Source organism: Chlorocebus sabaeus, chromosome 28 (assembly GCF_047675955.1).
Source record: "Chlorocebus sabaeus isolate Y175 chromosome 28, mChlSab1.0.hap1, whole genome shotgun sequence".
In the NCBI taxonomy this organism is placed as follows: domain Eukaryota; kingdom Metazoa; phylum Chordata; class Mammalia; order Primates; family Cercopithecidae; genus Chlorocebus; species Chlorocebus sabaeus.
In genome coordinates this window covers 6,511,291-6,523,468 of record NC_132931.1, presented here as the reverse complement: position 1 = coordinate 6,523,468, position 12,178 = coordinate 6,511,291, and the positions used below count along the sequence as shown (strand labels likewise).

Here is a 12,178-nt window from a genome sequence, read left to right as displayed (position 1 = left end):
GCAAAGGAAATTACTACAAAGAGAGACATATCATTATTATATATGATGAGCAGATCAGTTCTCCAGGAAGACCTGGATGTGTATGGACCAAAGAATAAAGCGTCAAGATCCATGAAGCAAGAATTAATAGAGCTGACAGGAGAACTAGACAAATCTACAATTAGAGTTCAAGAATTTAACACTTCTCTCCCAACCACTAATGGAACCACTAGGTAGAAACTGGCAAAGATAGAAGATTGGAATAATACAATCAATCAACAGGTTCTAATTGACATATGAAGAACACAGCAAAAAGCAATAAAATAATACACTATTTTTTTCCCCAGTGCCCATGGGACATATTCTAAGACAGACCATATCCTGGACCACAAAATACACTTCAACAAATTTTTTAAAATTGAAATTATACCGGGCATGGTGGCTCACACCTGTAATCCAAGCACTTTGGGAGGCTGAGGTCAGCAGATCACGAGGTCAGGAGTTTGAGATCAGCCTGGCCAATATGGTGAAATCCTATCTCTACTAAAAATTACAAAAATTAGCCAGGTGTGGTGGCACATGCCTGTACTTCCAGCTACTTGGGGGACTGGGGCAGAAAAATTGCTTGAACCTGGGAGGCTGAGGTTGCAGTGAACCAAGATCATGCCACCGCACTCAAGCCTGCCAACAGAGCAAGACTCCATCTAAAACAAAAAACAAAAAACAAAAAACAAAACCACCACCAAGAAGAACAACCAAAAAACAACATTGAAATTATATACAGTGTGATCTCTGGTCATGGATTCAAACTAGAACTCAATAAGACAAAAACAACGAAAACTAAACAGGAAAAATTAAACAATACACTCCTAAATAATCCATTGGCCAAGTAGGAAGCTTCAATAAAATTTTATTTTATTCAAAAAATAAAAATGCACACACCAAAAATAAAACATAACAAAATATTGGGATGTAGCTAAAGAGATTTTGAGAGGAAAATTTATAACACCAAATGCTTACATAAGGAAAAAGGAAAGATCTCAATAAGTAATCTAAATTCCTATGCCTCAGGAAATCAAAAATATCAAAATCTAAAGCAAGCATAAGGAAGGAAATAATAAAAATTACATCAGGAATTAATTAAATTAAGAAAAGAAAAACAATAGAGAAAAGTCAATGAAACAAGAAGATGGTTCTTCAAAAGAGTTCATTTGATAAACCTTTAGGAAAAACTGACAAAAATAGAAGACACAAATCATCAATATCAAAAATATAACACCATACATATAGAGTATATTAATATCATATTCTGGGATATCGTTGTAGAGTCTGTAGCCATTAAAACATTCAGAGAACACCAAAAATCACAACTTAGGAGAAATGGGCCAATTCCTGAAAGCCACATACTGCCAAAACTCAACCAAAATGAAGTGGATCGCCTGATCAGCTCCATAATGATTCAAAAATTGAATTTGTAATTTAAAAGCCTCCTCAAATTAAACTACAATGAGATGTTTCTACACACCTAGCAAAATGACCAAAACAAAAAATAGTAAGAACGCTAAATGCTGGTGAGGATATGGAGAAACTGAATCACTCAGTCACCGTTGGTAGCAATGTAAAATGGCACAGTCACTCTGTCAAACAGTTTGGCAGTTTCTTATAAAGTTAAACGCACAAATGTTACGCAGTCCAGAAATTGTGTGCTTGGTCGTTTATCTCAGAGAAATGGAAACTTACATTCACACAAAATCCTGAAAATAGTAGCTTTATTAGTAACAGTCTAAAATTGGAAATAGCCTAGTGTATTTCACCTGGTGAATGATTAAACAAACTGTGGTATATGGATACCGTGGGTACTATGCAGCAATAAAAAGGGAATCAATTATTGATTTTTTAAATGAAAAAGCTTGGATGAATCTCCAGGGAATTTACGCTAAGTGAAAAAAACCAACCCCGAACTGTTACATATTACTATATGATTTTATAGAAAATTTTTGAAATGACAAAATTTTAGACAAAACGAGATTACCAAAGGTTAGGGGTGGGAGAGGAAAGGAAGGTGGGTGTAGTTATGGCAGAGTGACACGGCCTGGTGCGGTGGCTCATGCCTGTAATCCTAGCACTTTGGGAGGCCCAGGCGGGTGAATCATGAGGTCAGAAGATCGAGACCAGCTGGCCAACACGGTGAAACCCTATCTCTACTGAAAAATACAAAAAATTAGCTGGGCGTAGTGGCGGGCGTCTGTAATCCCAGCTACTCGGGAGACTGAGGTAGGGCAATCACTTGAACCTGCGAGGCAGCAGTTGCAGTGAGCTGAGATCACTCCACTGCACTCTAGCCCAGACAACAGAATGAGACTCCGTCTCAAAAACAAAAGAAGAAGAAAAAGAAAAGATAGAGTGACATGAGGTGTCCTCCCAGTAATGGTGGTGCTCAATATCTTGATGGTGGCGGATAAAGAAAGCTTCAGATATGACATCTTTGTATAAAATTAAATGTGCATGCACTCAGACACAAATGAGTTATACATAAAATTGGGGAAATCTGAAAAAGATCAATTGATTATATCAGTGAAATCCTGGTTGTAATATTGTACTATAGTTTTTCAAGATGTTACCATTGGGAAAGCTGGATATAGAGTGCTCTGTAATTTTTCTTAGAACTGCATGTGAATCTATAATTATATCAATAAAACTTTTTTTTTTTTTTTTTTTTTTTGGAGACAGTCTCACTCTCTCACCTAGAATGGAGTTCAGTGGCACAATCTCAGCTCACTGCAGCCTCTGCCTCCCGGATTCCAGTGATGCTCTTACCTTAGCCTCCCGGGTAGCTGGGATTACAGGCACGCATCATCACGCCCAGCTAATTTTGGTATTTCTAGTAGAGACAGGGTTTTATCATGTTGACCAGACTGGTCTCGAGCTCCTGACCTCAGGTGATCCGCCTGCCTCAGCCTCCCAAAGTGCTAGGTTACAGGTGTGAGTCAATAAAACTTTGAACTAAACATTATCTTTATAAAGTGGTTGTGATAGTATGAGATAAATTGTAAAATAGTCATAGGCTTGAAACGTTAAAATATTCATGAAATTTGCCTACACTGTGAATATGGTTATATTAAACAGATTCAAAGAAAGTAAAATAAAAAGGATATAAAATGTAAAATTGGGTTGGGCATGATGGCTCACGCCTGTCATCCCAGCACTTTGGGAGGCTGAGGTGGGTGGATCACGAGGTCAGGAGTTCAAGACCAGCCTGGCCAAGATGGTGAAACGCTGTCTCTACTAAAAATACGAAAGTTAGCTGGGCACGACAGGCGCCTGTAATCCCAGCTACTCGGGAAGCTGAGGCAAGAGAATCACTTGAATCCAGTGGGCGGAGGTTACAGTGAGCAAAGATTGCACCACCGTACTCCAGCCTGGGCAACAGAGTGAGACTCTGTCTAAAAAAAAAAAAAAAAAAAAAAAAGAAAGAAAGGAAAAGTCAAAAGGAGGTAAAGCATACTATGTTAAAACTTTTGTTTTTCAAATTTTTTATAATGAGCATATGGGACTATTGTAATAGGAAAAAAATTAATTTGATTACAATATTTATGAATACAATGAATACTTTTATTCATTCTCATCCTTTCTGGGTCCCTGGAACTTATCGCATTATCAGAATCACCCACTTTTCTCTTGCTTAAGGCTGCTTACATGGCTGCCTTGTGGATTTCTTCCCCATTCCTCTACTAATGTACTTTGGGCTTGTCTTGAAATTATCCAACTGTGAAGACACAGAATTTCAAATTGCCCACCTATGCACAAACATCGCCATAGCTGGAGGATTCTCTTGGGAAATGTTGAAAGCAAGTGGAGATGCTAGAGGAGTTTGGAGAATATTTTTTCACATGGAGAGTTCTGGGTGCAGTTAAGTTGTACTCAAAACCAGATAGGCTAGAAAATACTGAGGAGGCAAATGTGGTTCCATCCTTTATACAAAGAATAGTGTTTCATATCCAGATAAAAGAAAACCATCAGTGAATTGCAAAATCATTAGAGGCAGAAGGCACCCGAGACACAGGTCACCATGTAGAACAATTCCAAGTGGCTCCATTCACATTTAGCCTATGTACATGGTGGCCCCTGGGATTGTGCAGTGTGCAACTTACACAACTGTATGCAGGGATTCTGCTGTATCCAGTCATTACCACCCTTGCCCTTCCTCACACACAGATTTAGAATCCTTTTACAGAGGAGGCAAGTGAGGCCCAGAGGAGGAAAGCAAGTTGTTCAAAGTCACACAACTAACCACAGAGTCAGACTAAAATCCAGATTCTTGAATTTTAGAACAATATTCTTTCCTCTCTACAATGAGGACTGGAAAGGATATTGTCACTCAAAACAGCCACCTCCACCATAGCAACAAGTTTCATTCTTAAAAGCATCTGTTTCAGGCCAGGCGTGGTGGCTCATGCCTGTAATCCCGGCACTTTGGGAGGCCGAGGCAGGCAGATCACCTGAGGTCAGGAGTCCAACACCAACCTGGCCAACGTGTTGAAACCCCATTTCTACCAAAACTACAAAAATTAGCCGGGTGTGATGGTGGATGCCTGTAATCCCAGCTACTCAGGAGACTGAGGCAGGAGAATCGCTTGAATCCGGGAAGGCGGAGGTTGTAGTAAGCTGAGATCAAACCACTGCACTCCAGCCTAGGTGACAAGAGCAAAACTCTATCCCCCCCCCCCCAAAAAAAGTATTTGTTTCAGATCCACATTGCTGTAGGTAAAACCAGGGCTGTTTTTATAGCATCTCAAATTCTAAATTGAGTGAAAATTGTAAGTATACTTTTCTCACATATGAAATGACAATAATAGTATCTACCTCTTAGGGTTCTTCTGGAGACAGATGAATTAATATTTGTAGAACAGTGCCTGTCATATAGAAAGTACTATATAGGTATTGGATATTATTATTATTATTACTATTAGGATGTATTTCTCCCCCATTAATGCATGGGTTCTTCAGAGAACACATGTTTTATCTGTGGATCCGTTGGACCTCGCATGGCTTTGTGGAGTGATGTTTCAATGTTGTTTGATGATGGTTGGATGGATGGGTGGATGGATGGATGAATAGATGAATGAATGGATGGATGGTTGGATGGATGGATAGATGGACAGATGAATGCGGAGATAGACGGATAAAGGAGTATGGATGAATGAAAGAGGATGGATGAATGGATGGATGGTAGATGGATGAGTGGGTGGATGGATGAACAGATGAATGGATGGATGGTTGAATGGATGGGTAGATGGACAGATGAATGGAGACATAGATGGATAAAGGAGTATGGATGAATGAAAGAGGATGGATGAATAAATGGATGGATGAAGGAGGAAGGATGAATGGATGCGTGGTGGATGAATGACTGAATTCAAGCTCTTGTTAGTAACACAACGGAATAAGTATTTCATTGGACTTTTTTTCACGAAGAACAAAGATATGACACCATTCACAAGTGCTATGTGAATGCGTTAATTCCATTGAATTCTAGACAGTGCAAGGCCTTTGATGACTCATGTTACCTAACTTTTGGCTCGATGCAGGAAATCACATGACCAGCAGCCTGAACATGCAGCTCTAGTTTAAAAGCTGTGGCAAAGTGAGAGCTCACTCCCTGGGAGGCAGACAGTCCTGTGACTGTACCACTGTAATGATTAGCAAATTATTCTTAGGTCCATTCTATTCCTTCAACTTACCTGGACCTCCTGGTGACACCAAGAATGAGTCTAACTTCCACACCACCGGGTTTTTTGTTCACTTGTTCAGCAAATATTTAGCGAACATACAATGATTAAAGAGTAAACGTGGTTCCTGCTGTCTTGGAGATGACTTTGCTTTGGAAGAGACAGAAGAGGAAATAATTAGCTGAAGATATAAGGACACACTATGGAAAGTGCTACAGAGGAAATGCACAGGGGAAGCTGTTTTGACCAGGGCACCCCTGAATCTGCCCTGAGATGCAGGAGAGAGGAGGGCTGCTGGTTTTCAGTGCTACAGAGTCTACTAATAATATAGATAGAAGCTGGGCGTGGTGGCTCACAGCCTATAATCCCAGCACTTTGGGAGGCTGAGGTGGGCGGATCATGAGACTGGGAGTTCGAGACCAGCCTGGCCAACATGGTGAAATCCCATCTCTACTAAAATACAAAAATTAGCCAGGCGTGGTGGTGAACGCCTGTAATCCCAGCTACTCAGGAGGCTAAGGCAGGAGAATCGCTTGAACCCAGGAGGCGGAGGTTGCAGTGAGCCAAGATCACGCCATTGCATTCCAGCCTGGGTGACAGAGTGAGACCCCGTCTCAAAAAAAAAAAAAAAAAAAAAGTGTAGATAGAAAAGTGTCAGGACCACACATTAATTAATTCAATGACTGTTCAACTCTCAACAAGGTAAAATAAGAAAGACAGTGTCAGCCAGGCATCAGCTTGCAGATGCTTAGGTATTCTGAAAAAAAGCACCCCAAAATTGAACAGCCGAATGGATCATCCAAGTTGGAACAGTCTTCGGAGATCACCAGGGCCATACTGCTCCCTCAGCCTGTGCTCCCTGTGCACATACACACACACCCAAACTGATGACGCTTAACAAGAGAAAGGGGTAAACTTCAGATGCCCTGACCCCAGCTCGCTCTCTCTGACCACTCTCTCTGCATTGTCTTTGCTCATGATGCTAACTCTTATATGCCGTGGTCCTCAGGATTTTCTGAATGAGTTTAGAAATGTCATTTTACTAACTCATTCAGTCACTCATTCATTCATTCATTTGGCAAAACTGAAGCTGGGATGTTCCAAAAAGCACTATCTACCCCTCCCTTCCCTTCCAAATCCCCTACCACAGTTTGTTGTTGTTGTTGTTGTTGTTTGTTTGTTTTTGAAGCAGAGTCTTGCTCTGTTGCCCAGGTGCTGCAGTGCAGTGCCGTGATCTCGGATCTCGGCTTACTGCAACCTCTACCTCCTGAGTTCAAGCAATTCTCATGCCTCAGCCTCCCGAGTAGCTGGGATTACAAGTGTGTACCACCACAGCTGGCTAATTTTCTGCCTTGGTCTCTCAAAATGCTGGGGTTACAGGCATGAGCAACCATGCCCAGCCCCCTGTGTCCTCTACTATAGTCTTAACCCCACAATGTACCTAAACAAGTAATCCCAAGAAGGAGGCTATATTAGAATCAATTCTTTATTCCTAAGATACCAATATCATCAGAATCCATGTCATCATGTCTTTCTTCTCAGTTTACTTTGCCACTAGAAGAAGGCAAGACATCCATGTCAGTACCAGCAGTGGACTCTCATCTCTTTATGTGATGCGAACCCCTACATTCCCCTGACCTTCCAAATCCTTCCACTGTTTTATCTGAAACAGCATGGCATTAGCCAAAACCCCCTAGTGTTAAACAGTTCCTTCAATGTTTCTCTTAACTTCTTGCTCTCACTAAATTTAAGCCATTGCCTGAGAAATGCCTGTGCAACCCTATCAAACAACAATACTTTCTCCCCACCCAACATTCTACCCAATTATTTTTATTTATTTGTTTTTTTTTTTTTTTTTTTTTTTTTGAGATGAAGTCTTGCTCTTTTGTCCAGGCTGGAGTGCAGTGGCCCAGTCTCGGCTCACTGCAGCCTCTGCCTCCCGGGTTCCAGCGATTCTCTTGCCTCAGCCTCCTGGGTAGCTGGGATTATAGGTGGCTGCCACCATGCCTGGCTAATTTTTGTATTTTTGGTAGAGACGGGGTTTCACCATGTTGGCCAGGCTCGTCTCAAACTCCTGACCTTAAGTGATCTGCCTGCTTCGGCCTCTCAAAGTGCTGGGGTTACAGGCATGAGCCACCGTGCCCGGCCCTACCCAATCATGATCACTGCTTCTAGGCTACTCCTTTTAGCCTCTCCATGAAGTCTCCATCTTTTGGGGGAGCTTATTCTATAAGACCATACCCTTGTTGTGACAATCTACAGATGTGCAGGCTTCTCTTCTTCTTCATTCTTGGAAGATTTTAGTGTCTGAATCGATACCTTCCTCTCCACCAATATTCCCATTGCATTTTTTTGGTTGTTTCTACAACTATGCAAGTGATCCTTCTAATAATTTGACCTTACAGTTCCTTGATTTTCTCATCTCCGATGGTTGCTTTTGACCCACCTATGCAACTCACAGCCTCAGGCACATCCAAGATGCCATTGTCACTCACTGTAATTTTCCAAAATCTTGGTCCAGCCACCACATCCCACCTTTCTGCCCCGTTCCTTCTAAAACCAGCCCTCCAAGAGTCCTTCTACTGCACCCAGACATCCAATCCACTGATCCTCACACACGGGCCACCCTCCTTGTGTTCTCTGGCTCATCTTCAGAGATATTCTCTTGCAGGTACCCTCAACTTTTAGGCCCACGTTTCCCAGCTTTTTGTTCTCCTTTTCCTTTGTCACAATTGTCCAGCAAAACACCAAGCCTGATGAAAATCCAGCTCTGCATACTCCACTCTTGCCCCTGAGGAGCTGAATATAGAAAGAGTGAACACAACCAGTTGCTAACTGGTCTCATTTTTCGAATTAATGACCACAAAAGTGAGTCCTCCACCCTGCTTAGCAACCCCATAACAATTCCCTAATCAACTCATGCCACCATGATCTAGAGAAATGAGTTTATCTTGTATTTTCTCAAACCTCTGATTCCCTGCTTTCTCCCTCTTCTTCACACTAATCCAGTGGTTCTCTAGCTTGAGCACACATCGTCATCACCTGGAAGGCTCATTCTTTTTTTTTTTTTTTTGAGACTGAGTTTCGCTCTATCTCGCCCAGGTTGGAGTGCAGTGGTGCAATCTCGGCTCACTGCAACCTCTGCCTCCCAGTTTCAAACGATTCTCCTGTCTCAGCCTCCTGAGTAGCTGGGACTATAGGCGCATGCCACCATGCCCGGCTAATTTTGTATTTTTAGTAGACCAGGGGTTTCACCATGTTGGCCAGCCTGGTCTTGAACTCCTGACCTCAGGTGATCCACCTGCTTGGGTCTCCCAAACTGCTGGGATTACAGGCATGAATCAACGCACCTGGCCTTGGAAGGCTCATTCAAATGCCGATTGCTGGACCCCATCTCCAGGTTGTGGTTGGGTAGACCTGGGGTGGGGCCCAGGAATTTGTATTTCTAACCAATTCTCAGGTGATGCTGATGCTGCTGGTCTGGGGACCACACTTTGAGAACCAGAGCACTAACCTCACCTCACATTTCATTGGGAAATTAGAAACAAACTGAAAAGAACGGCTTCGTCTTCCTACTACCAAGTATACTCATTATCTTTATGTCCACCCACCTTCTCTCTTATTACAATAGTAGCAGATCTCTGCTCCAACCCACGGCCAATCTTCCTGTGCATTTGTCTTATCCCTTCTTGCCTACAAGATGAGAACTGTGCTTTTGCAATTGCCCTTTCGTTTTTTTTCCTCCTAAACATGCAAACATGCTGCAATATCTCCTCTTTGGGGAAACTCCTCACTTGATCTCACATATTTATTTAGCTGCCAACCAATTTCTCTGCTTTTCCTTTAAAGCAAAATCCTCAATAACTCTCTGTGTACCTCCAATTAGTCTCCCTATTAGTCTCTCTTAGACCCACCATGCGGACTTTCTTCTCCTCAACTGGACCGCAACTACTATTGTCAAAGTCAGCAGTGGCTTCCATATTGCTATGTATACAGAATTCTCAGTTCTCACCTTACTTAACAATGTTTGATGCAGCTGATCCCTCTCTCCTTCTTAACTTCCTTCACTTGGATTCCAGAGTACCGCTTTCTCCGTTCTCCTCCTCCTACCTAACTTGGATGCTACTCCTTTTTAGACTTTTATGTTACATTCCTGTAGTCTTCCTGTTTTTTTTTTTTTTGTTTTTTTTTTTTTTTTGAGATAGGGTCTTGCTCTGTTGTCCAGGCTAGAGTGCAGTGGCACAATCTCAGCTTACTGCAGCCTCGACCTCCTAGGCTCAAGCCTCCCAAGTAGCTGGGACTACAGATGTGCACCAGCACACCAGGCTAATTTTGTACTTTTTGGCAACGTGAGAGCTCATTTCCTGGGAGGCAGACCGTCCAACCTCCTGCCTCAGCCTCCCAAGTAGCTGGGACTACAGACATGCACCACTGCACCAGGCTAATTTCTGTATTTTTTGTAGAGATGGGGTTTTGCCATGTTGTCCAGGCTGGTCTCAAACCCCTAAACCCAAGTGATCTACCCACCTCAGCCTCTCAAAGTGTTGGGATTACAGGCATGAGCCACCTTGCCTGGCCTCTTCTGATTTTTCAACACCATTGTGCCCAGGGCTCAGTCCCCAGCTGCCTTCTCCCTTTTATATTCACTTCCTTTCCAGGAGATCTCATACACTCTAAGGCTTTCAATGTTATATGTGCATTGATGGATTCTAAATTAATGATTTAAGCCCAATCTCTCCCCTAAACTCCAAGTACTTAATGTTACCACTTACATTAACAGATATCTTAGGCCAAAAATAAATTCTTGATTTCTTTCCCCAAACTTAACTCCTACCCTAGTCTATCCTATCTCTAGTGGCACTTCCAGCCTCAAAGTTGCTCAGATTAACCTTGGAGATGTTCTGAATTCTTCTGTCTCACTCTGTAGAACAAATACATGAGCAAATCCTGCCTATATTACATGCAAAATGTATCTAGTCTCCTCAACCATCCTAGACCAAGCTATCAGCACCCCCCCCCTTTTTTTTTTTTTTGAGATGGAGTCTCACTCTGTTGCCAGGCTGGAGTGCAGTGGTGAGATCTTGGCTCTCTGCAACCTCTGCCTCCCAGGTTCAAGTGATTCTCCTCTTCAGCCTCCCCAGTAGCTGGGACTGCAGGTGCACACCACCACGTCCAGCTAATTTTTGTATTTTTAGTAGAGATGGGGTTTCACCATGTTGGCCAGGATGGTCTCAGTCTCTTGACTTCGTGATCCGACCACCTTGGCCTCCCAAAGTGTTGAGATTACAGGCGTGAGCCACTGCACCCTGTCTAGCACCTCTTTTAATTGGTCTTCCTGCTTTTACTCCTGTCTTCACATAGTCTATCCCCTCATTGCATAATCTGGTCCCATTTATTCTCTAACTGCATCTGTCACTGCTGTCCTACTCTCTCACTCCGATCTAGCTGCACGCATGTCTTAAGTGTTCCTGGGACAAGTCAAGCATGCATTCACCTTGAGGTGTTTGCACTTGCTGTCCTCTCTATCTGAAATGCTGTCAAGTTTCAGGTGATCACTTTCATGGTTCTTACCTTATGGCTTCCTTCCCAAGCTTGTCCAACCCACCTTATTTTGTTGTTGTTGTTGTTGTTCTGTTTCATTTTGTTTTAGGCTTTTGGCAGCCTGAAGCCATGGTTTTTAGTTTCTGTCTCTAGTGAAGCGGAAAAGAGGGATGAGGAAGGGGCTTTAGTGGCCCCACCAGAAACAGAAGCTAAGAACCCATTACTGTGTTCTCTTCCTTGGACACCCTTGCTTCCTTCTGCTGGTGTAGTTGAGCTAAGAAAATTAATGGCAGAGAGAATGCTGGGGCTCTCCTCTAGATATAGGGAGGTGTCAAAGAATGATGTTTATGTCTCCCCAAAATTCGTAGGTAGAAACCAAATCCCCAAGGGGATAGTATTTGGAGGCAGGGTCTTTGGGAACTGATTAGGTCATGAAGGTGGAGTTGTTGTGAGTGGGATAAGTGCCCTTATAAAAAATGCTTAAGGGAGCAGGCGCAGTGGTTCATGCTGTAATCCCAGCACTTTGAGAGGCCGAAGTGGGCAGATCACTTGAAGTCAAGAGTTCGAGGCCAGCCTGGCCAACATGGTGAAACCCCTTCTCTGCTAAAAATACAAAAATTAGGCGAGTGTGGTGGTGCTCACCTGTAGTCCCAGCTACTCAGGAGGCTAAGGCAGGAGAATCACTTGAACCTGGGAGGCAGAGGTTATGTGAGCTGAGATAGCACCATTGTGCTCCAGCCTGGGCGACAACAGTGAGACTCTATCTCAAAAAAACAATAAAAATGAAAAAATGCTTGAGGGGATGAATACCCCGTTCTCCATGATGTAATTATTATAATACATTGCATGCCTGTATCAAAAGATCTCATGTACCCCATAAATATATATATACTTACTATGTACACACAAAAATTAAAAATAAAAAGAAA

General features: G+C 42.6%; 1 long non-coding RNA gene across 1 annotated transcript in view; it reads right to left on the bottom strand.

The window, feature by feature from the left end:
- The window catches only part of LOC140710593 (uncharacterized), a 148,040-nt gene that overhangs the window by 51,723 nt on the left and 84,139 nt on the right, over positions 1 to 12,178 (bottom strand). Inside the window, exon 3 of the long non-coding RNA XR_012091664.1 lies at positions 5,721 to 5,858. This is a non-coding gene — a long non-coding RNA (uncharacterized lncRNA). The remainder of the gene's footprint in view (positions 1 to 5,720; positions 5,859 to 12,178) is intronic.